The sequence below is a fragment of the Tachyglossus aculeatus genome, chromosome 17 (assembly GCF_015852505.1).
Source record: "Tachyglossus aculeatus isolate mTacAcu1 chromosome 17, mTacAcu1.pri, whole genome shotgun sequence".
NCBI lineage: Eukaryota > Metazoa > Chordata > Mammalia > Monotremata > Tachyglossidae > Tachyglossus > Tachyglossus aculeatus.
Genome location: NC_052082.1, coordinates 50,552,171 through 50,575,751, shown reverse-complemented (window position 1 = coordinate 50,575,751; position 23,581 = coordinate 50,552,171). Strand labels below are relative to the sequence as shown.

General features: G+C 47.3%; 1 protein-coding gene across 2 annotated transcripts in view; it reads right to left on the bottom strand.

Moving 5' to 3' along the window:
- Positions 1–23,581, bottom strand: part of ABR (ABR activator of RhoGEF and GTPase) — a 169,920-nt gene that overhangs the window by 130,910 nt on the left and 15,429 nt on the right. The window contains exon 1 of one of the 2 annotated variants that reach the window (XM_038758754.1): positions 4,257–4,288. The exons of the other annotated variant lie outside the window; for it this stretch is intronic. The gene's annotated coding sequence lies outside the window, so the exon portion shown is untranslated. Of the gene's footprint in view, positions 1–4,256; positions 4,289–23,581 lie in introns of those variants that run through there. 2 annotated transcript variants of the gene reach the window in all.

The window sequence follows — 23,581 nt, the reverse complement described above, 5'->3', positions numbered from 1 at the left end:
GTATAGCAGAAATCCTTCCCATCGTGGAGAACAGTTCCCTACACGAACGATCTGGCCTCCTTCCCTCATACCCACGCCTCTCATCCAAAAGCAGGCAATGCTCTTCTGGATTCTCTTGTCTCCTCTATCTAAGCCTCCTTCCTTGCCCCAGGCAACAGCAGTAATTGGTACCACAATCTAGCCCACATCACGGTCAAGCAGGAACGCAGGCAAAGAGTGGGATTTTGCCCGCCGACCTCCCCCTGGGTGATCTGGACGCCCCAGCAGAGAACAGCAGTTCCACTCTCCCATCCCAGGCAGAAAGGAGTTAAAGAGTTATCTGCATTTGCATTTTGCCGGAGGAAACCCCCACCAGCCATCAACCCCAATATGTCAGTGCAGCAGCATTCATGTGGAGAGGTGCCCCGATTCTGCTGGGCTGCAGACTCATGCCCGTCCATCCGCAAGTCACCGAATCGGTGCGGATTCGGTCTCCTCAAACCTTGGAACGGCCTGTTACCCATTCACCCCACCTTTGATACATTCACACGTCTCCTCCCCCATTCACCTTCTCTCCCTCTGCACGACCCGCAGCAGTCAATCATTCATTCAATCGTATTTATTGAGCACTTACTATGTGCAGAGCACTGTACTATGCGCTTGGGAAATACAAATTGGCAACATATAGAGACGGTCCCTACCCAACAGTGGGCTCACAGTCTAGAAGGGGGAGACAAAGAACAAAACAAAACATATTAACAAAATAAAATAGAATAAATATGTACAAATAAAATAGAGTAATACATACAAACATATATACATATATACAGATGCTGTGTGGAGGGGAAGGAGGTAAGGCGGGGGGGATGGAGAGGGAGAGGAGGGGGAGAGGAAGGAGGAGGTTCAGTCTGGGAAGGCCTCCTGCAGGAGGTGAGCTCTCAGTAGGGCCTTGAAGGTAGGAAGAGAGCTAGCTTGGCAGATGTGTGGAGGGAGGGCATTCCGGGCCAGGGGGATGACGTGGGCCAGGGGTCGACGGCGGGACAGGCGAGAACAAGGTATGGTGAGGAGATTAGTGGCAGAGGAGCGGAGGGTGCAGGCTGGGCTGGAGAAGGAGAGAAGGGAGGTGAGGTAGGAGGGGGCGAGGTGATGGAGAGCCTTGAAGGCAAGGGTGAGGAGTTTCTGCCAGTCAATCAATGTATTTATTGAGTGTTCACTGTGTGAAGAGCACTGTACAAAGTGCTTGGGAGAGTTCAATATGACAGAATTGGTAGATATGTTCCCTGCCCACCACGAGCTTACAGTCCAGAAGGGGGTAGCACCAGGCTGGGTTTATGGGGAGAGCTGGGCCAAGAGAGGAACACCTAGACTGCTCACATAGCCCCTGGCTCAGCTGGACCCAGCCAAACGTAAGGGAGGGTGAGTGTTGGGCGTGCTATGGGATCCTGGGGTTTGTACTGAGGACCTCCACAGTCACGCAAGCAGGAGCTCTGAGGAGGGGAAAGGAAGAATCACACCTCCAGAGCAGCCCCAGCATTGCCAGGGGCTCTACCATCACGGCACGGCACGGGAATGCTTCTAGATGGATGCCAAAGTGGGGACTCTATCCTAGGGTCACAGACCTCCTATAGACAGAAGATAATGATAACGATGGTATTTGTTAAGCGCTTACTATGCGTCAAGCACTGTCCTAAGCTCTGGGGTAGATACAAGCTAGTCGGGTTGGACTCAGTCTCTGTCCCACATGGGGCTCACAGACTTTGACTCCACTTCACAGATGAGATAACTGTGGCACAGACAAGTGATGTGACTTGCACAAGGTCATGCAGCAGACTAGTGGCGGAGCCAGGATTAGAACCCAGGTCCTTCTGATTCCCAGGCCTATGCTCTATCCACTAGGCCATGCTGCTCCCCTAATTCATTCATTCAATCAATCGTATTTATTGAGCGCTTACTGTGTGCAAATGCTTAGGAAGTACAAATCGGCAACATATAGAGATGGTCCCTACCCAACAACGGGCTCACAGTCTAGAATGAAGCCGCTCTGTTTCTGCCCATGACTCTCCGACAACCTGGCTTCACTACGAGCCCAGCCCTGAGCAGAGGTTTACTCCCTCTGGCTACCAGAAGGCAGCCACCCATCTAGGGCACAGATGAGTCCAATCAGATGTTTACCTGGAAGCCTCCACTTCCCTCCGTCTCAGACCATTTGCCTTCAGCTCAATCCCGGCTTCACAGCTCGGCTAGGCGGAAACACGAGGCGTACGGCTGGAAGGACCAAAGCCACTTGGTAGGCCCGAAGCCCACTGCTGTAGCGCTCACTGGGGCCGCTGCCGTGACCGTGGTCTCCGAGCCAAGAGAAACCTGAAATTTTCCGCTCCTGAGGTTTGTTTGTCTTTAAGTTATCTTAGTGCTTTGTTTCATAATAAGGATGGTATTTGTTAAGCACTTACTATGTGCAAAGCACTGTTCTACCTCTCCTCTTGTATCTATTACCAGTCTCCCTTTCTATTTTTGGACTGTGAACCCCCCAAAGGACAGGGCCCAAGTCTGGCTCCCACCTATGTATTCTTTCCCAGTGCTTTGTGCATGCGCTGCATACAGTAAGCACTTAAATAGCCTTAGTACTATCAATCAATTGTATTTATTGAGCGCTTACTGTGTGCAGAGCACTGTACTAAGTGCTTGGGAAGTACAGTATGGTAGAAGTACTACTTCTACTACTATTATTACTAGTACTACTGAGTTCACTGATCCCAGGCTTTCCAGGGTTCCTGCTTCCCCTTCCTCAAGGGCTGTTCAGGGACTCAGAGGGGGCGGTCAAAGTGGGAACCGTGGAAGGTGGGAGCCAGGACCAGTGTTTCGAAATCTTCATGCCCTGCCATCAGACCAACGATTTAACAGAGAAAATAGTGTCCATTTCCACCATGAGTTAGGATTCCCCAGAGGAAACCAGAATGAACCTCTGCTGTCTGGCACTCAGCCGCATCCTCCGTGGTCTGCTTAGCCCTCCAGTGGCTTCTGTTTTTCTCCCTTCCTCTGTCCCTCTGACAGAGAAGCAGTACTTCCCAGATCAGCATAAATTTACCTGTGTTCCCCTTTTACACCTGACCCTGTGTCCCTCTCATCAAGAGAACAGTCTAACCACGGACTTCGGTCTACTCCATCTGGGTTCCCCCACCCTTCTTTTTTTTCCTGGTGGGAGAGAGAGCCCCCCCCCCAACCTTCCCGAGAACACCAACAAGCACAGAGTGCTCCCCGATTACTCACATCCCAACCACCAAAGTTCTGAGTCAGAGTGAGTCACTGGCACAATCTGCAGTTATCCACTCATTTGGGGGGGTGGGGGTGCAGCCACGCACCCCTTTCTCATACCCCTCAGCCCCGGTCCCAGGGGAAAAGCCAACGGGATGAGGCCGTTCAACCACCAGATCCGCTCTCCCTGCCATCCTCTTCCCAAAATGGTGATGGAGAATGCCTTTCTCCTGAAGCCAAGGATGGTGCGGTGCGAGACGCAGTCCCCCCTCACCCCGTTAGCGAGTGCGTTCCTGAAGCCCCCTCCTTGGTGACTTCTGCCACAGAGCCTGCTCTGAAAACACACGCTGGCCCAACTCTTCAAGGCCTGGACTGCCGACTCCACCAGAGTCCCCGGGTCAGGACCCGAACTCGGTGCCCATCGGGCACTGTGCCGTCCCGCCCCCTCCTCCAACTTATGTACCACCAAGCTAGGACCCAGGAGATACAAAGTCACCTCAACCAGGCCCGTTGGAAGAGGGAAGGAGAGCATGCATATGATATCGCAGAGGGATGCTCCGTGAGCCCGGAGTCCACCTGCTCACGACCCCCGGGGGAAAGTCAAGGGGGCTGCCCTAAGCAGGGCAGGTGAGTGACAAACTGGGATAACACAATAACAACTGGGATAACGACTGGGATGATACGAGATGCAGCGTGGCGCAGTGGAAAGAGCCTGGGCTTTGGAGTCAGAGGTCATGGGTTCAAATTCCGGCTCCGCCACTTGTCAGCTGTGTGACTCTGGGCAAGTCACTTCAATTCTCTGGGCCTCAGTTCCCTCATCTGTAAAACGGGGATGAAGACTGTGAGCCCCCTGTGGGCTAACCTGATCACCTTGTACCCTCCCCAGCGCTTAGAACAGTGCTTTGCACATAGTAAGTGCTTAATAAATGCCATTATTATTATTATTATTATAACAGCGCGCCCTTCCAAAAGGACCGGGCTCAGTATTCAATTCCAGCCCCAGCCCAGCAGATGCCCGTACGCACCTTTCCCGCCGCGGCTGCTGTTGCCCAGGGCCTCTGCCTCCCACCAGGACTCTGCAAAGACATCGCAGCTCAGCGCTACTCAAAGTCACTCCTACACCGGGGAGCTGCGACGCCATCAAGGTGAGCTGGCGCCAACAGCCCGGGCAGGGGGAGTCTGAGGGCAACCGGTGAGGAGGCTTGTTTCAGATCGCGAGCTTGGCCTTCGGGCCCCTGGCAGCAAGTCCCGAGGAATGGCAGAGGTGGGTAAGTGGGTTTGCAAGAGAGGAACTTGGCTGTCGGCGGTGATTCAGGTCTGCCAGTGTGTGGCAGTGTCTCTTTAAGAATCAGGCCGCTGAAGCCGGTGCCATCTGCAGTGCCCGCACCCCGGGCTGTGCTGCAGTGTCACCGAGCTCCCCCGTGCCACTTTGTAGGCCGGCACGGCGACTCCCCAGGAGGCAGGGGTACCTTCATGCCATGGGGGCACCTGCCTCAACCAATGAAGTCCCTTCCCGGCAAACCGGAAACCTTCTGCGGCCCAAAGCCGGGCAAAACTGCAAGTTTCCCCTGCATCTTATTAAGAAATGATGCTGAGTCCCAAGCTAGAGGTAGAAGAGGGGGAGGGTGGTGACTCTCCTGGAAGGAAGCGACGACTCGGAGCCAGACAGGATTTGGGAGAGCGAAAGGTAAAAGACCCAGTAACGCACAGCAGAGAGGCAGGCAGAGAAATGAATGGTACTTCCCAAGCGCTTAGTACAGTGCTCTGCACACAGTAAGCGCTCAATAAATATGATTGATTGATTGATTGATATCTCTGGCTAGAGCCTGCTGAGTGGAAACGGTGAAACTGCCGGATCCCCCTCCCAGATGGGCACAGGGCAAACAGCAGTCAGGCCCGGAGATCCTGGGAACATTCAAACTGAGCTCCCAGAAGGCAGAGGTGGGCTGCCCTCTCCGGGGCTCACATCGGGTTTCCCCCTTGACTGGAGCTAAGTCAACAGGAAGGCCTTCAGCCTCGGAAAAGAGAACAGACTGAAAGCTTTTTATGATATTTAATAATGCCACTAACAATAATTGTATTTGTTAAGTGCTTACTATGTGCCAGGCACTGTACTAATAGCTGGGGTAAATACAAGGCCATCGGGTTGGACACAGTTCCTGTCCCACATGGAGCCACAATCTTAATCCCCATTTTACAGATGAGGTAACAGAGGCACAGAGAAGTGTAATGACTCGTCCAAGGCCACACAGCCAACGAGGTGGCATTTCTTCGTTCACCACTTTTAAGTAGGGCAGGTATTTGTAGGGGTTTTCCCAATTAAACTTAATTTTTATCCCCTGAATCTCTTTTTAAAAAAAATTAGGGTTACATTTCCCTATCTTATAACAAATGTATTTTAAAGTTTAAGATCATCTTAGCATTTACTGCCATTTAACATGCCTTTTAGACTGTGAGCCCACTGTTGGGTACGGTCTGTCTCCATATGTTGCCAACTTGTACTTCCCAAGCGCTTAGTACAGTGCTCTGCACACAGTAAGCACTCAATAAATATGATTGATTGATCGATTGATTGATTTAACATATGAAATGTGATATCTGTGCTGGTATTCAATGTCTTTTTTTTTTTTCCCTTAAGGAATTTCCCTTCTTCCCACTGTGAAAAGAATCCGTAGCTTCTGGACTAGTAGTGGTAACACCACTTATTCAGCACCCCTGGATACAGTGTACCTTACTAAGCAGTGTGGGGAAGAGCAAAATCAATCAATCGAATTTATTGAGCGCTTACTATGTGCAGAGCACTGTACTAAGCGCAAAACAGACATAAAAACATTTACAACCAGAGCAATCAATATAAGTAACTGAGTGAAGAATTTCATAAACATATATAAGGAGGTGTTAGAGGTACCTAGCATCTTGGTCATTCTTTGATCATTTCTTGCTTACGGTGCCAATCATATAGCCCTCCCTGCAAAACCCAGAATTAAGCATGGTTGCCACATCCCTGCCTCAGTTCTAAGAATGCCAAAAATGTGACTGATGGAAAACGTTCATTTAGCCATTCCAAACAGAGAACTCTGGCTCTGCTGATGCTATCTGGTGTGAATTAAAAAATGAAGGCTAAAAATAAAACCCCAAATTTTTGAAAATGCCAACCTGATTTTTAACTGAATACAAAATATATGTGTTATATCCTTTGATTTTAAAAAATCCACCCTCTGCCTATAGGACTTTCATGAGATTTGGAGTGGCTCTGTACCTCATGGAGCACATCTGGGGGTAATGTTCAAAGAAACCCCTATCACTCTGCTTTAATGGGATACCTGAAAGAAAGATTTTCACTAACTCATAAGAGCACTACAAATAAGTCTTAATAATAATGATGATTGTATTTGTTAAGGGTTTACTATGTGCCAAGCACTGCATTAAGCACTGGGGGAAGATACAAGATAATTAGGTTGAACATAATTAGGTACTAAAAGGATACTTGGGATATTTACTTAGATAATTAGGATATTTTTATAATAGAATAATTACGATAATTAGGATAATCCTAATTTACTTTATTAGGTTGAACATTTCTGTTCCACATGGGGCTCACAGTCTAAGTGGGAGGGAGAATAGGTATTGAATCCCCATTTTAACAAATGAGGAAACTGAGGCACAGATAAGTTAACAGACTAGACCAAGATCACACAGCAGGCAAGTCGCACAACCAGGATGAGAACCCAAGTCCTCCAACTCCCAGGCTTGTGCTGTTCCCGCCAGACTCCGCAGTGTTAAATGTGTTCTCAGTGTTAAGTGAATTTTTATAAAGTCGTGGACTTGGGAGGTTCCACCACACATATAACATCCAACAGTCAGGGAATGACCCTTCCGGTATACTGGGCTGTGGCTGACCTCTTATTAAAGCACTGAGACAGTTTTGGTCACTCTACAAACAATGGAGAGAGGCTGGAGAGGATGAATAATAGGTCTTTTGAAGAAAGGTTAAAGGAACTGTGGTTGTTTCTTCTGGAGAAAAAAGCTAAAGGGTATCTTGATAATTCTCCAAATATTCAAAGGGTTTTGAGGGGAGGATGAGAGTGAATTAATCATTAGTATTTAATACAGCCTATTGTGTGCAGAGCACTTTTGACTAAGTGCTTGGGAGAAAACAATGAAAAGTAGATACAATCCCTGCCCTTAAGGAGCTTGCAATTTAAGGAGGGAGGCGGGTGGGCGGACCTAACATGATTTAACATTAGGAGGAAAAACAGACACATAACTGGTTTTAATTGTCAGAAGAACGTGCGTTCTAATATTAGTCTGTGGTGTGACCTTGGGCAAATCACTTCACTTCCCTGTGCCTGTTACCTCATCTGTAAAATGGGGATTAGACTGTGGGAGATGGACTGTGTCCAACTTGATGTCTACCCCAGGGCTTAGTACAGTACCTGGCACATATGAAGTGCTTAACATTCCTGGGGGAATGTTAAAATGGAGAAATGAATAAATAAGTGCTTAAATAAGAGCAAAAGGGTTAGAACTGCTGTTCTTTCACCCCAGGACTATCTAGAAAAGTGGGGCTCCTTTACCCCTTTGGCTTAGGCTCTAGGCTAACCCTGACGGTAAGGATGACATGTGTATTTGAGGAAGGGTGTGGTCTCCTCTCTCTCTCTCAAACACAGGCCGTTGCCCAATGTCTTTCCCTGTGCCATCTGCTGCCTTATGCTATTTCTGTCCTTGTTGTGCAACTTTCTCTCTTTCAGAATGTCATCGGCCAGTCTCATGAAAGAAGCCACAGGCCAACAGGGTCAAGAAAGAGTAACACCTAGTGCTGTGGGAGTCCCTTCCCGAGAGCTGATTTCTACTCGGCGCTGCCTCCTCCTCCCTCAGCCACAAAGGAATTGTCAAATTCTCACCCATCTAGGCAAAGCCATTCCACCAACAGATCTCCTGAGAGACTGGGACAACCGACCCAAACGTGGGGGAGACAGCAGGGGGAAACTGGCTCCCTTCCCGTTTGCCTATGTCCGATTATAAAGACACTCAGAAACGCTGAAGGAGCTCACCAAGGGATTGGATCAAGTTCTCAATGGCCTCTGGTGGCCCAGAGATAACCTTTTTAATTACAGGGGCCTAAAACAGGAAGCTGAGAACTGCACTTGATAGCCCCACACAACATCAGGGAGAGGCCCCTTCTTGCCTCTGCACCAAGATCAATGAATCAGTCAGAAGCCATTGGAACCTGTAAACTCCCTCCCCCTCAACCTCACACCCCGCTCTCAATCCTTAGGTCCCCCCTCAGCTCTACATACCCCACTCTCAATTCACGGGTTCCGATTAATGCTGTTAAAAATATCGTTCAGCGGCTCACCAGAGAAAGGGAGGAAGAGTCACAGCCAATGGAAGCTGCCGAGGGCACTCTGGAAAAGGATCAACTCCCTGGCACAACCCTATCGTTCGTTCATTTATTCAATCAATCAGTCAATCAATCAATCGTACTTATTGAGCACTTACTGTGTGCAGAGCACTGGACTAAGCGCTTGGGAAGTACAAGTCGGCAACACATAGAGACAGTCCCTACCCAAGAGCGGGCTCACAGTCTAGACGGGGGAGACAGAGAGCAAAACCAAACATACTAACAAAATAAAATAAATAGAATAGATATGTACAAGATAAATAGAGTAATAAATATGTACAAACATATATACATATATTCAGGTGCTGTGGGGAAGGGAAGGAGGTAAAATGGGGGAATGGAGAGGGGGACGAGGGGGAGAGGAAGGAAGGGGCTCAGGAGGTGATCGGGTGATTCCTTCCTTCATTCGCTAAGCGTTTGGGAGAGTAGAATATAACAACAAATAGACACATTTCTGCCCACAATGAGCTCACGGTCTATCGTTGTTGAAAGTAGTGGATGGTGGTCTGAAATTCACCGGACGAGAGGTTTCATCCTGAAGACTGGGCAGGAAACACCCTGCTATTATCTATCACCCTTCATTTGAAAAACACACAGACAGCACTGCCTATTTCAGGAATGACCCAAGTCATCACAGTCTACAACAAACTGGCAAACCAGAAGTAGCAATCCAGTCTGGGGCTATTTCAGCCATGAGTGAAACTGGTCATTCATTCATTCATTCATTCATTCATTCATTCGGTCGACCCCCGGCCCACGTCCTCCCCCTGGCCTGGAATGCCCTCCCTCCACACATCCGCCAAGCTTGCTCTCTTCCTCCCTTCAAAGCCCTACTGAGAGCTCACCTCCTCCAAGAGGCCTTCCCAGACTGAGCCTCCATTTTCCCTCTCCTCCTCCCCATCCCCCCCGACCTGCCCTACCTCCTTCCCCTCCCCACGGCACTTGTATATGTTTGTACAGGTTTATTACCCTATTTATTTCACTTGTACATATTTACTATTCTATGTATTTTACTTGTACATATTTACTGTTCTATTTTTGTTAATGATGTGCATTTAGCTTTAATTCTATTTATTCTGACGACTTGACACCTGTCCACATGTTTTGTTTTGTTGTCTGTCTCCCCCTTCTAGACTGTGAGCCTGTTGTTGGGTAGGGACCGTCCCTATATGTCGCCAACTTGTACTTCCCAAGTGCTTAGTACAGTGCTCTGCACACAGTAAGCGCTCAATAAATATGATTGAATGAATGAATCTATTGAGTGCTTACTGTGTCCAGAGCACTGTACTAAGCACTTAGGAAGGACAAATCGGCAACATATAAAGACGGTCCCTACCCAACAACATGCTCACAGTCTGAAAAACGTTGGGCAAGTCACTTAACTTCCCTGTGCCTCAGTTATCTCTTCTGGAAAATGCATTCATTCACTCAATCGTATTTACTGAGCGCTTACTGTGAAAATGGGGATTAAGACTGTGAGCCCCAGGTGGGATATGGACTGTGTCCAATCTGATTAGCTTGGATCTACCCCAGCACTTAGTACAGCTCCTGGCAGATAGAACTTAACAAATGTCATTAAAAATACCATAAAAAAAGTCAACAGAAACGTGGTGACAGGGTTGGCAGAACCAGATGTTGAAGTAAACAAATGTTTTCTCCTCCAGGCTATCAGGAAACTGGGGTGTTTTCAGTCACAGCTAAGAGAATCCTCCCAGAACACTTCTGAGCAGGGGAGGCCAGAGCTGCCTTACCGAACCAAGAAAGGCTTCCACAGGGTGATAATGATGATAATATTTGTTAAGTGCTTACTAAGTGCCAAACCCTGGGGTAAATACAAGATAATCAGCTGGGACTCAATCACTGTCCCATAGGAAATTCAAGTAGGAGGGAGTAGGATTTAATCCCCATTTTACAGGGGTGGAAATGGAGGCACAGAGATATTATGTGATTTGGTCTGGGGCATGCTGCTGCAGGCAAGTGGCCCAGCTGGGATTAGAACTCAGGTCCTGATTCCCAGGCCTGCGCTCTTTCCACCAGACTATACTGCTTCCCTGGGTGATGACAACCTGGTGGAGAAACAGTTGTCTATTCCAACATCTGCTTCTGTTAACCCTGTCACTAAATTCCTGTTTCCTTTTTTATTAACCTTTTTTTAATGATATTTGTTAAATGCTTACCATATGCCAGGCACTGTACCAAGCTCTGGGGTAGATCCAAGATAATCAGATTGGACACAGTCCATGTCCCACAGTCTTAATCTCCATTTTCCAGAAGCGATAACTGAGGCACAGGGAAGTTCAGTGATTTGTCTAAGATCACACCACAGACAAGTGGCAGATCTGGGATTAGAACCCAAGTCCTTCTGATTCCTAGGTCTGTGCCCTATCCGTTAGGCTTCACTGAGTTTCCAAGCCAGTGGGACTCAGAGCCAGGGATAAGGCCACTGCCTGTTTAGCAAAAATGGAAAAGCCAAAGATGGCAGTTGGAGCTTCCTGGGACCAGTTGACAGGCTCCAGCGCTTAGAACAGTACACTTGGCACATAGTAAGTGCTTAGCAAATGCCATCATCATCATCATCATCTCTCTGGTTGTGCCCACCTCAGCAGGATATGCCCGCTGCAGGCACATATGCACACACAAGGGTGAAAAACAGCCCTTCCAAAAGCAGAGGCCAATGATAGCTAGAGCAGAGTGGCGTATTCAGAGTTCGACCTTGTGCTTTAACCACACTTTTTTTATCTGTGAAGCTACACTGCAATGACTCAGTTGTCCCAAAGTCATTTTACCAAAGGGAGGAATAAACCTCCCTTTTGAAAGGGGTGTCCGCCCCCCACCCCCGCACCTTGGCTGGGGAAAAGTGGGTGTGAACTTGAAATGCAATCTACCTAAAAGCTCACTCTAGCAAATGGGGCAAGGCACACCCCCCCCCCCCCCCCCCCCCCCCCCCCCCCCCCCAGAGGTCTCAAAAGATCACCCAGCGGATTTATGATTTGCAGATTCAGAGTTAGAGTCAAGAATGACCCCAGAGAAGCCAAAATCTGTTTTTTAAAACCCTCAAAGTCTTCTCGATAATGGGTGGCAGGCATCCTGCAAAGATGAAAGTCGGAAGGAAATGGAACTCCAAAGTCTGTATGGTTTGAATCTGATCCACAGGGCTGCCCTGAGAAAATGGAAAATCGCGGGGGAGACTGCTCCAAACCCCATGTTTCGGAGGAGAGAAGGGTGAGTGCAATACCAATGCAGTGGTGGCACCGGCTGCAACCAGAAGCCTGGGTGACAGAGTTCAGACGGGCATACCGTGCCATCCTCTGGGTGGGCTGTCCCCAGGCCCTAGTGATTCCTCCATGCTCAGAGCTGGGACAGGGAGGGGACCTTGCCCCAGCCCTACTCTAGAAAAACAGCAACCAGGTAACTACTGAAATGGCTTAGGATAAAATTCTTTCTGCTAATGTAAATGCTGAGCAACTAAACTGGGCTAACGTGGACAGAAGAGGAGAGTGCATTTGGAGAATTCACATCTCCGTTTGTGCCTTTGAAATTACACTAGAATCTAGTATTTGGATTTTGCTGAAATCTCGGTTTAAACTGAAAATGGAAATAGTGTCACTGCAGTCTTTTCATGCTCGTGCAAACATCTGATCCGCCGACACAAAGAAGGGGGGGAATTGTAAAAATGAAGCTACATTTCAGAACATTTCCATAGATCGGAAGGTGGCAGGACTGACATTCTATATCACGGGTCCATCTGCATATGCAAAAGTCTTAATTTATCTGGCAGGCTAATTTGTGAAGCAGAGACTATTAGGTTTGGGTGAATGCTGCATCAGAGTTTGATGATTCGGTTTTGCAGATGAGAGAGAGAGGGAATAAGGAGGGCTTGTGGGGAGAAGAATGGGGTCCTCTTCATAAGCAAGAGAGCCACCACGAAACCATGAACATTCAGAGACCCCTAGGATCCCTCTAGACTGTGAGCTCCTTCGGGGCAGGAAACATGGCTATCGACTCTGCTACACTGTATTCGCTCAAGCGTTTACTACAGTGCTCTGCGCACAGTAAGTGCTCAATGCATACCACTGATTGATGAGACTAATAACAGTCCCACCTGCCTCCTAGAAATAGTCAGCTCTAACAGAAATGCCTCTCCTCCCTGAAGATGAAATAAAAAATCTTGAAACTGATTAGGGGGACCTCCAGCCAGGGTGCCTAAGGGCCACACCCCCACAAGGCCGGGCCTTACCTTACCCAGGGCGGAAAACAATCACCCAGAAAACCACTCCGGATCTTCTTAGTGAATCTTTACAGAAAAAATGTTGCCTTAAAATGAGAGAATGCCACAACAAAGGCTGACTAAGACTGAAAGCAAGACCCCGGCATGTTGGAAGGTTTTGGGGGGGGTGGGCAGATTTAAACAGACAACAAATCAAAAGTGATTCTGCAGGCCAGAGCAGGGGAGCACTCAGGGCTGGGGAAGAAAGCTTGGTTTCCTCTGTGGTTCCAGCCCTATTACAATGTAAATGAATTCATAGCCCAGAGGCCTCATTTCTATTCAGAGATCTGGGAGACAGCTCTAAACCAGCAACTCTCTTTTCAGCTTCTAAGCACGGCCCTGCCCAGCTTCCTGGCACCCATACATTGGGGAAGGTTTCTTCCAATGTGGCAGAACTGCCTCGCTATAGATGTATCTTGTACAAAAAAACAAATTAGCTTCCCTCCCCTGCCCCAGGACACCGAGCTGAGGAAGGCTACACAACCCTGAATCAATTAATCAGCCAAATGGTGGTATTTTACTAAGCACGCGCTGTGTGTCGAGCACACTACTAAATATATGGGACAGTAAAATAGAGGAAGATGACACCATCCCTGTCCAGAATCTAGTGGGAGACAGAAATGTAAAATTACATGCCAGTAGAAGAAAGGAGTGCTCAAACCGTATCCTATGTACAATGATAGGTATAAAAGTGAAGCGAGAGTAGTGAGGTCAAAAGCACATGCTAAAGCTGAGTGTGGCAAAAGAGCTGAGGTGAGAGTAGGGAGGTGGTGACCTGGAGGAGACGGAGCTCCAGGAGGATTCTGAAGAGAGGGGATCTGTGATCTGACAGAAAAATCAGTCCAAAGGAGACACTGCCAGTGCTTTAATTTTAGCAATTTCTAAGCAATATCTTTTGTTTCCAAGATCTGCAAGCCTGTGCTCCTGGTAGGCGGTCCTAAGCTAGGGATAGATCCCAGAGCTGGTAAAGAGGAGGAGAGATTAAGGATCCAGACACATAGTCAGGTCACACACTGTTAGTGGACGCTGCTGATTGACGAATCAACTCTTTCCTTAATATGTCCAAAACAGAACTCCTCGTCTTCCACCCAAGACTGTCTTCTCCCATCTCTGTAGACAATACCACTATCCTTCCTGTTTCATAAGCCCGTAACCTTGGCATTAATCTTTGACGCATTTCTCTCACGTAGCTCAGTGGAAAGAGCCTGGGCTTGGGAGTCAGAAGTCATGGGTTCTAATCCCAGCTCTGCCACTTGTCAACTGTGTGACTTTGGGCAAGTCACTTAACTTCTCTGGGCCTCTGTTTCTCATCTGTAAAATGGGGATTAAGACTGTGAGCCCCACGTGGGACAACCTGATCACCTTGTACTCTCCCCAGTGCTTAGAACAGTGCTTTGCACATAGTAAGCACTTAACAATGCCATCATTATTATTATTATTATTACTATTATATTCAATCCATCTCCAAATCCTGCCAGTTTTACCTTCACACCATCACCAAAATCCACCCTTTCCTCACCATCCAAACTGCTACTACACTGATCCAAGCACTTATCCCATCCACCTGGACTGCTGTACCAGTCTCCCAGCTGACCTCCCTGCCTCCCTCCTCTCTCCACTCCAGTACTCTCTTCACTCTGCTGCCCTGATCAGTCTTCCAAAAAAAGTTCAGTTCACATCTCCCCACTTCTCAAGAGCCTCCAGGGGTTGCCCATCCACCACCCCGTAAAACAGATACTCCTTACCATTGGCTTTAAACCACTCAATCAGCTCACCCCCTCTTCCCTTGCCTCACCGATTTCCTGCTAAAACCCCACGCCAATCCACTCACTGCATCTCGAGCTCATCTGTCTCACCGCCAACCTCTTGCCCATGTCCTCCCCTTTGTCCTGGAATGCCCTCCCCCTTCATATACAATAGACCACCACTCTTCTCACACTCAAAGCCTTATGATAATCACATCTCCTGTGTGACCTGGGGGAGAAGTCACTCAACTTCTCTGTGCCTCAGTTACCTCACCTGTAAAATGGGGATTGAGACTGAGCCCCACGTAGGACAAGGGACTGTGTCCAACCCGATTTGCCTGTATCTATTCCAGCGCTTAGTACAGTGTCTGGCACATGGTAGGAGCTTAATAAATACCATCAAAATCTCCTCCAAAACAACTTTCCTGACTAAGCCTTCATTTCCCTTCTTCCTCTCCCCTCTGTGTCACCTATGCACTTGGATTGTATCCTTTTAGCTCTTGATATTCACTCCACTCTCAGCCCCACAGCACTTATGTCCACATCCACAATTTATTTCAATGCCTGTGTTGCCATCAAGACAGTGAGTTCCTTGTGGGCAGGGAACATTTCTGCCAATCCTTTTGTATTGTACTTTCCCAAACACCTAGCACAGTACTGGCAGGGTCCTGCAAGAAAATTCCACCATCAAACCGGGCCCAGCAGACAGATTTCATTTCCAGCCAATGCTCATTGCCCCAGGTGGTTCTGGCAGCTGAAAAACTCACCTCGGCAGCATCTGCAAACCTTGCGGTTTGGCCTTTGAAAATGTTCAGAATGGTCAGGAAATGGTCAGAGCTGAAATGGAGATGTGAAACCCCTCTGAGTCAGCCGCCAGGCAGAGGAGGAAGATCCCTGGAGTCAAGTAACAACCAGGCTCAGGTTCCTGAAAATCAAGCAGCCAAATCCAAACCTACAGACCAGAGTGGGAAAGTCCCAGGCCTAAAAGGCCTTAACTTCCTCCACTACCTGCCACGCACTTCTTGAGGAATCTTCCAACTCTCACTCTGGGTCCTCAGGAGCATTTTCTTCTAAATTCTTTTCTTTAGAAAGTATGTCACAAGGAATTCAACTTAAGTGCCAGGCACTCTAAGCGCTGGGGTAGATAGAAGCTGATCAGGTTGGATGGGACTCACAGTCAATCCCCATTTGACAGGTGAGGTAACTGAGGCACAGAGAAGTTAAACAACATGCCCAGCGTCACACAGCAAACAAGTGGTTGAGCCGGCAATGGAACCCAGGTCCTCTGACTCTCAGGCCCACGCTTTTCCTGCTAAATCATGGTGTTTCCTTGTTCTGTGGATAGAGGCAACGGCTCCAGTATAAAGCCTTAAAACCCCTAAGGAAAAAAAAATCAATCCTATTTACTGCATTCCTGGTGTGTGCAGAACATTGAACTGAGCACTTGGGAGAGGCTAATATTTGTAAAAGCCACAATCCCTGCCCTCATAGATTATGAGCCCCTTGAGAGATAAGGTCTAACTCAGTAATTCTCTTCCCTGGCCCTTAGTACAGTGCTCTGCACACAGTAAGCGCTTAGTATTACAATATACTACTATTACTACTCCTCAAAGATTCACTATTCTAAGTCCTAACAAGACAGACTTAAAATTATTTAGACTTGGGAAGGAAAAGAAAATTGAAAAATGGGTATGTGAATAAATAGTACCGTGCTTTGCAAACAGTAAGTGCTCAGTGAATACGATTGAATGAATAAGCACATCAACAGTACAGCAAATAGATCGATATGTATATAAACATTTCAGGAGGCCAGGAGAACCACAAGTGCTGTAATAGTAGAAAGGAGATATGAACTGAGGAGAAGAAACTTAATTGGGGAAAGTCTCCTTGAGGATGTGGGATTTCAGAAGGGCTCTGAATATAGTCAATGTGATCTGGAGCTGTCAATCAATCAATCATATTTATTGAGTGCTTACTGTGTACAGAGCACTGTATTAAACGTTTGGGAAAGTACAATACAAGCTAATTGCAAGCTCCTTATAGGTAGGGAACATACCTACCAACTCTGTTGCATTATTCTCTCTAGTGCTTAGTACAAGGCGCTGCACATAGCAAGTGTTCAATAAATACCACGGAGTGACCGACATTGATTTGAAAGGGGAGGGAGTACCAGGCAGATAGCGGGAAGGGCATGAGCAAAGATGGAGCTGTACTCCTTCTTCCTCCTACCTGAAAATTATTTCAGTGTCTGTCTCCCTTGCTCAACTGTAAACTCCTTGAGGGCAAAGATCACGTCTCTGAACTCTAGCGTACTCTGACATGCACTTAGTTTAGTGTTCCACACACATTCTATCAATTAATGGTATTTATTAATAATAATAATAATAATGATGACATTTATTAAGCGCTTACTATGTGCAAAGCACTGTTCCAAGCGCTGGGGAGGTTACAAGGTGATCAGGTTGTCCCACGTGGGGCTCACAGTCTTCATCCCCATTTTACAGATGAGGTAACTGAGGCACAGAAAAGTTAAGTGACTTGCCCAAAGTCACACAGCTGACAAGTGGCGGAGTCGGAATTTGAACCCATGACCTCTGACTCCAAAGCCCGTGCTCTTTCCTCTGAGCCATGCTATTTATTGAAGGCTTACTGGTGCTGAGCACTGTACTAAGAGTTTGGGAGAGTGCAGTACGACAGAGTTGGCAGATACATTCCCTGCCCACAATTAGCTTTCGGCCTAGAGAGGGTTCAATAGTAGGGGTTCAATAAATATTATTCTTCTGACTGGGAGGAGCATAGACTGCTGCTTGGGAGTAGCAGACGAAGAAGGCAGAAGGTAAGAGGGAAAGAGCTAATGGAGAAAAAGTGTCATAACACATGATAGCCATTCTCCACTTTCAGCGGTGGAAAACGAAAGGGTCTGACATAAAAGAGGAGAAATGCACAAGTCCTGTGAATTGCTCACACCACTCCAGCTTCTTCTACTTGGTGCGACAACATGCAAACAACAGGTTAGTAAGAGGACAGATATTCTTTTTGAAAAGGGAAGAAGCGATTTTCTACTTCACATTTGCGATGGCTCTGCCTTTCCAGTCAAAGACCAATGTAAATGCTCTCTGTTGATCCCATGAGCCAACCTGGGACAACATGTGTGGGCCAGGATCTTCTACAAAGCTCTCCCACTCTATACAAAATTCGGCAGTTAGTGATAATGTGACCTTGTGAAAACAGGAAAGGGTCAGAAAACTAAGGACAGCTTTGCAACTGTTATGAGAGAATCCTACTTTTGGATTAGAAGTAATGGTAGTAGAAGTAAAGGTATTTACTGGGCATCAACTGGAGGCAATGCACTGTATTAAGCAGTTGGGAAAGTCCATCCATTGGAATTAATCAAATAATCATATTTATTGAGTGCTTACTGGGTGCAGAGCACTGTACTAAGTGCCTGGGAGAGTGCAATGTAACAGAGTTGGTAGGCACGTTCCCTGCCCATTATAGGTATAAAGGGGAGCGTGAAGCAATGTTTCCTGCCCAGAAGGAACTTACATTCTCCAGGGAGAGATAAACATAAAAATATTTACAAATGATATACTCAAAATAAATTGACTGAACAATCCATTGTCTGCTGTGTGACCCTGGGCAGGTCACTCAACTTCTCTGCACCTCAATTACCTCTTCTATAAAATGGAGATTAAGACTGTGAGCCCCAGGTGGACATGGACTGTATCCAATCTAATTAGCTTGTATCTACCCCAGCACTCAGTATAGTGCCTGGCACATAGAAAGGGCTTAACGAATACCATTAAAAAAAACCCATCCAGCAAACATACATACATAAGTGCTGAAAGAGGGTAGAAGTAAACTTTTATGTGCTTATAGCTGGCAAATGAGCTGATGTGACTTAGGGTGTTGACCCAGGAAGGGTTGTTGGAGGAGGTGGGATTTTAGGGAGATTTTGAAGGTGAGATTCTTTCACTGCCTGACCACTTTTCTCCTCCGATATTTTCTCCGATATTAGCTTGTATCCTCCCCAGTGCTTCGTGATCCAGATGCTAAGTCAACACCAAGCACTACCAGAGTACAGTATTATTTGTGGACCGTTGCTGGTCACTGCTTTTGGAAACCATAAACTGTACACAAGCAGCCCTCTCCACAGAGAGTTAGCTGAACTGCAGCCAGCCTTCAGTGATAAGTGTTCTTGTTAACAGTGAGGGTAAAGATGCCAGATTAAGTTCAGTTTATCGGTTTCTGGCAGAGCTGGCTCCTGATGGGCAAATATTTACCAACTCACACAAGCAAAATGATTCCACAGCCCAATGGAGATCCTCCCTTGCCAGCTTACATAGACTCTTCAGGCCATGGAGGTTTGAAATTAGGCTTGGGGCAGCTTCTGGAAGATTCAAGTGAAATCAAAGGAGGGAAAACACAGCAGTTGGAGCTCTCTGGGGACTGGAACAGCTTTCCGGCTGGATGGAAAGGACCGTCAGCTCTACCCGAATGCCTTTTCCTGCAGATCAGCATCCTCAGAGGGGCATGCCTGTGGCAGGGTGAGAGGATCTCGCCAACTCTGGGTGACGGCTTGGTATCAGTCACCCAGACCAGGGGAGGGTCCCCTTAAATCGCCACCTCTCTCACTCCTCCACCACCCTCCTAACCTCCCCGCCATACTCCAATGAGTAGGAGAAGCCAAAACCAAAGGCTGGAACACTATCCTACTCAATGGGAAGAGCAGGTTCCCCTAGGGAGTAGGGCCCCAGGGAGATAGCCCCAAGCCATCTGACCCCGGGGGCAGCCCTGGGGTGGACACAGGGGTGGGGGCGTCCAGTGTCATGCTCAGTACCACGAGAAAGACATCGGCAAAGATTCTGATGAAAATTCAAGTCCAACTGGGCCCCCAGAGGATGAAGGATATTTGCAGAGGCAAATCGGAGTGGGTGCTTTTATTCAGCCACCCTAGGGTTCCCCCCACCTCATCTTGCCGGGTTAGTTCTGTCAATCCAAAGGTTGCATTTGGTTCCACTGCCTCTGTGGGTTTTTGCATCCTAGCCGTTTTCACATCACCAGATTCATCTATCAGATAGTGGTCCTCACCTACTCTTTTTTTTTTTAAACAAACACCGTAAACACAAACAAAAATTGCTCCGAAAGGTTCCCATCCTCACCTCCCCCACCAACTGCCCAAAGGCATCTTCAAGTTAATCTTTAGTCAAATTTTTTGAAACTTTTTAGTTGTTTGGAAAGCATAATCTGGCCCAGGCAACTGTAATAAAGAGACCACTTCTAAGGTTGAGGAAACCCACCACCAGAGAGATTAGCTTTGGGGGAAGGGTAAACATTCTCTTACAAGAACAGATGCAAGAACAGGCCAGTCTAGACCAAAGGTCCATCCTTCATGGTATTCTGCCTCCAACACGGGCACCAGGAGACTTGGCATGACAGTGCCCTCCTGGTAAACCGACAGCTCTAGGTGTTCCATCTCCTGGCCCTCTTGTATGCCTTTATCCCTGGTGGTCCACTGAACCTTCCTTCATAGCTCAAAAAACCCACTTAGCATCAGACAACAAAATGTCACTCTAAATCCAGACAACATTTTGGAAGTTTCAGTCCCTAAAGCCTTCAGCCCGTCCAGCAGGAGCCAAATTCCACAAAGAGAAATGAGATTTAACAAGCACTCCTGTTTCTAGAAATTCCAGCCCTGGGGAAACCACAGCTCCTGGAAAGAGGAAGAGGGTTGGTTCAAGGAAGCATTACCTGCACTGTTGCTGTTTCCATTTTTCTGCTCCTGAAACCCTCTTCATTTTGGATTGTGAAAGAGGAGGCTTTGAAGAAAGTAACTTGAGGAGGAGTTGGGGTGGAAGATGAAGGGAAGAAGGAGAGTCTGTCTTTCCTGCAGCTGCTTTCTTTCACAAACAAACCCTTTTGTGTCCTGTTGATTTGAGATTTGAGGAATGAGAGGCACCCTGCTGGTCTGTCTGGGCTTCCATGAGAAAACGAATTTCACGAGGTTGTGGCCGCATCTGGACTTAAAAAGAAATTTTCTAGTGCAAGCTTCCTTTCTCGACCCAAATCAGGCCAGGACAAACCTAATTTGAAATGCCAAGACATCTCTAGCAGAGATGTGCAGAAGTTTGATTCTCTAATGTACTAATTCTAAGGGAAAAGTTAGGGGTAGCAGTAGAAAGGGAAGCAGCATGGCGTAGTGGATAAAGCATGGGACTGGAAGTCTCAAGGTCATGGGTTCTAAACCCGGCTCTGCCACTTGTCTGCTGTGTGAGGTTGGGCACGTCACTTCACTTCTCTGAGCCACAGTTACCTCATCTGTAAAATGGGGATCGAGACTGTGAGGATTTGTGGGACAGGGACTGGGCACAACCTGCTTAGCTTGTATCCTCCCCAGTGCTTTAGTACAGTGCCTGGCACTTACCACTTAACAAATACCACAGTTATTACTATTACTATTATTATTAATGCCTCTGGAGCTGGGTTTGGGAGTCCACACTAAAAGCCACTCCAGAAATCCTGCCATCGGTACAGCCACATGACAGACTACAGTTGGCCTTGCAGGCAGAGAAGCAGCATGGCTCAGTGGAAAGGGCCCGGGCTTTGGAGTCAGAGGTCGTGGGTTCAAATCCCAGCTCCACCAATTGTCAGCTCTGTGACTTCGGGCAAGTCACTTCACTTCTTTGTGCCTCAGTTACCTCATCTGTAAAACAGGGATTAAGACTGTGAGCCCCCCAAGGGACAACCTGATCACCTTGTAACCTCCCCAGCGCTTAGAGCCGTGCTTTGCACATAGTAAGCCCTTAATAAATAAATGCCAGGCTATTTTCAGACCTCAGCCCTCTCTTTTCTTTTTACAGTATGTGTTAAGTGCTGACTATGTGCCAGGCACTGTACTAAGCGCTGGGGTGGATATAAGCTAAACAGGTTGGACCCAGTCGATGTCCCACGTGGGGCTCACACTCTTAATTCCCATTTTCCAGATGAGGCAATTGCGGCACAGAGGAAGTGAAGTGACTTACCAAGGTCAACAGCGGACAAGTGGTGGAGCCGGGTTTAGAACCCAAGTCCTTCTTACTCCCAGGCCTGTGCTCTATCCACTAGGCCATGTTGCTTCTCTCTCCTCTCCCGGCTATCCTGCTACTGCTGCCCCAGACTGGGGTGAGGAAAGGGAGTCAAGCTGAGCTAAGGGCAGTCTACTGAGCTCCCGTAATACGGCAGTCAAGTGTGGGAAGGAAAGCAGGTCTACTAGGGTGCCCAGGAGGCAGCTGTCAATCAGGCAGACTTACGAGCCAATCAGGAGACCCAGAAAGGGCACAATCTCTTAGAAAAAGAGACTTTGTCAGCACCATTCATTCATTCATCAATGAATGAATGAATCTGTTGGGTAGGGACCGTCTCTATGTGTTGCCAACTTGTACTTCCCAAGCGCTTAGTACAGTGCTCTGCACACAGTAAGCGCTCAATAAATACGATTGAATGAATGAATGAATGAATGAATGAATGAGACCCAACAAGGGCACAATCTCTTAGAAAAAGAGACTTTGTCAGCACCAGCTCAAAGTAATGCTTTTTGGACCTTCCCTGCTTTACTGGAACAGAGTTCTAGTTTCCAATCTCCCCGCTGCCTACTCCTCCTCCTGAATTCAGCTAACTAATCAGACAGACTTCATCACGGTCAACGAGAAACGTGGATTCTGCAAAAATATGCAAACCATCACTGACTTGGCCTTGTGGGGACCTAGTCTGGGGCTAGAAATTTAACATGGCAGAGCATGTTGTTCAGGGGTTGTCATGAGACAGTCAAGGTGTAATTTTCCAGGGAACACTGCCCCATATTTTTACCGTAAACTCCTCCTCTACACTATAAGCTCCTTGTGGGCAGGGAACATGCCTACCAAATCTGTTACACTGTACTCTCCCAAGCACTTAATATAATACTCTGCACACAGTAAGCACTCAATAAATACGACTGAATTTCTCAGTTCCCTCATCTGTAAAATGGGGGTTAAGATTGTGAGCCCCACGTGGGTCAACCTGATCACCTTGTATCCCCCCAGTGCTTAGAACAGTGCTTTGCACATAGTAAACGCTTAGCAAATACCATCATTATTATTATTATCCTTACCCCCATCAAAACTGTATATATGTATATATGTTTGTACAGATTTATTACTCTATTTATTTATTTTACTTGTACATATCTATTCTATTTATTTCATTTTGTTAATATGTTTGGTTTTGTTCTCTGTCTCCCGCTTCTAGACTGTGAGCCCACTGTTGGGTCGGGACCGTCTCTATATGTTGCCAACTTGTACTTCCCAAGCGCTTAGTACAGTGCTCTGCACACAGTAAGCGCTCAATAAATACAATTGATTAATTGATTGATTGATTCTTCAATCCTTCCCGGGGCCCCACCCTTGAACATCAGTCCCTGTGTTCCCCACACGGCAAAGGGCATCCACATCCAGGCCTGAGAGCAGAGAAGGGGAAAAAACAGCAATATTTACCAGGCACTGGGGAAATCCCTGATTACTCTCAACTTTTGCTTCCTGACCAAAACTCCCTCTTGTGCTTACTCTCACCATTTCTGCCTGGGGTAAGCCTATCAAAGCTCTTATGGGGGGCCAAATATTCCCAAATGGTGCCTGCCCTCCTAGCATGCTGGACAACTAATAATAGGATGTTTTGAAATTAAGACTGAGAGGAGTGAATATTATTAGGCTGAAGCTGCAGTTGGTTGGTTTCTTTCTACAGAACTGAATCCTCGGGTTTTATCTCCTGATTGATCCGGAAGTATATCCTTCGACAGCCACTATCCAGAGGTTTCGATGCCTCTGTGCTGCTACCTTCATCCTATCCCCCAATGAGCCTGGACAAGACTGGGAAAGAAGAAGGATAAAAGCTTGAAATGCAAACTCAATCGGTCAGAAG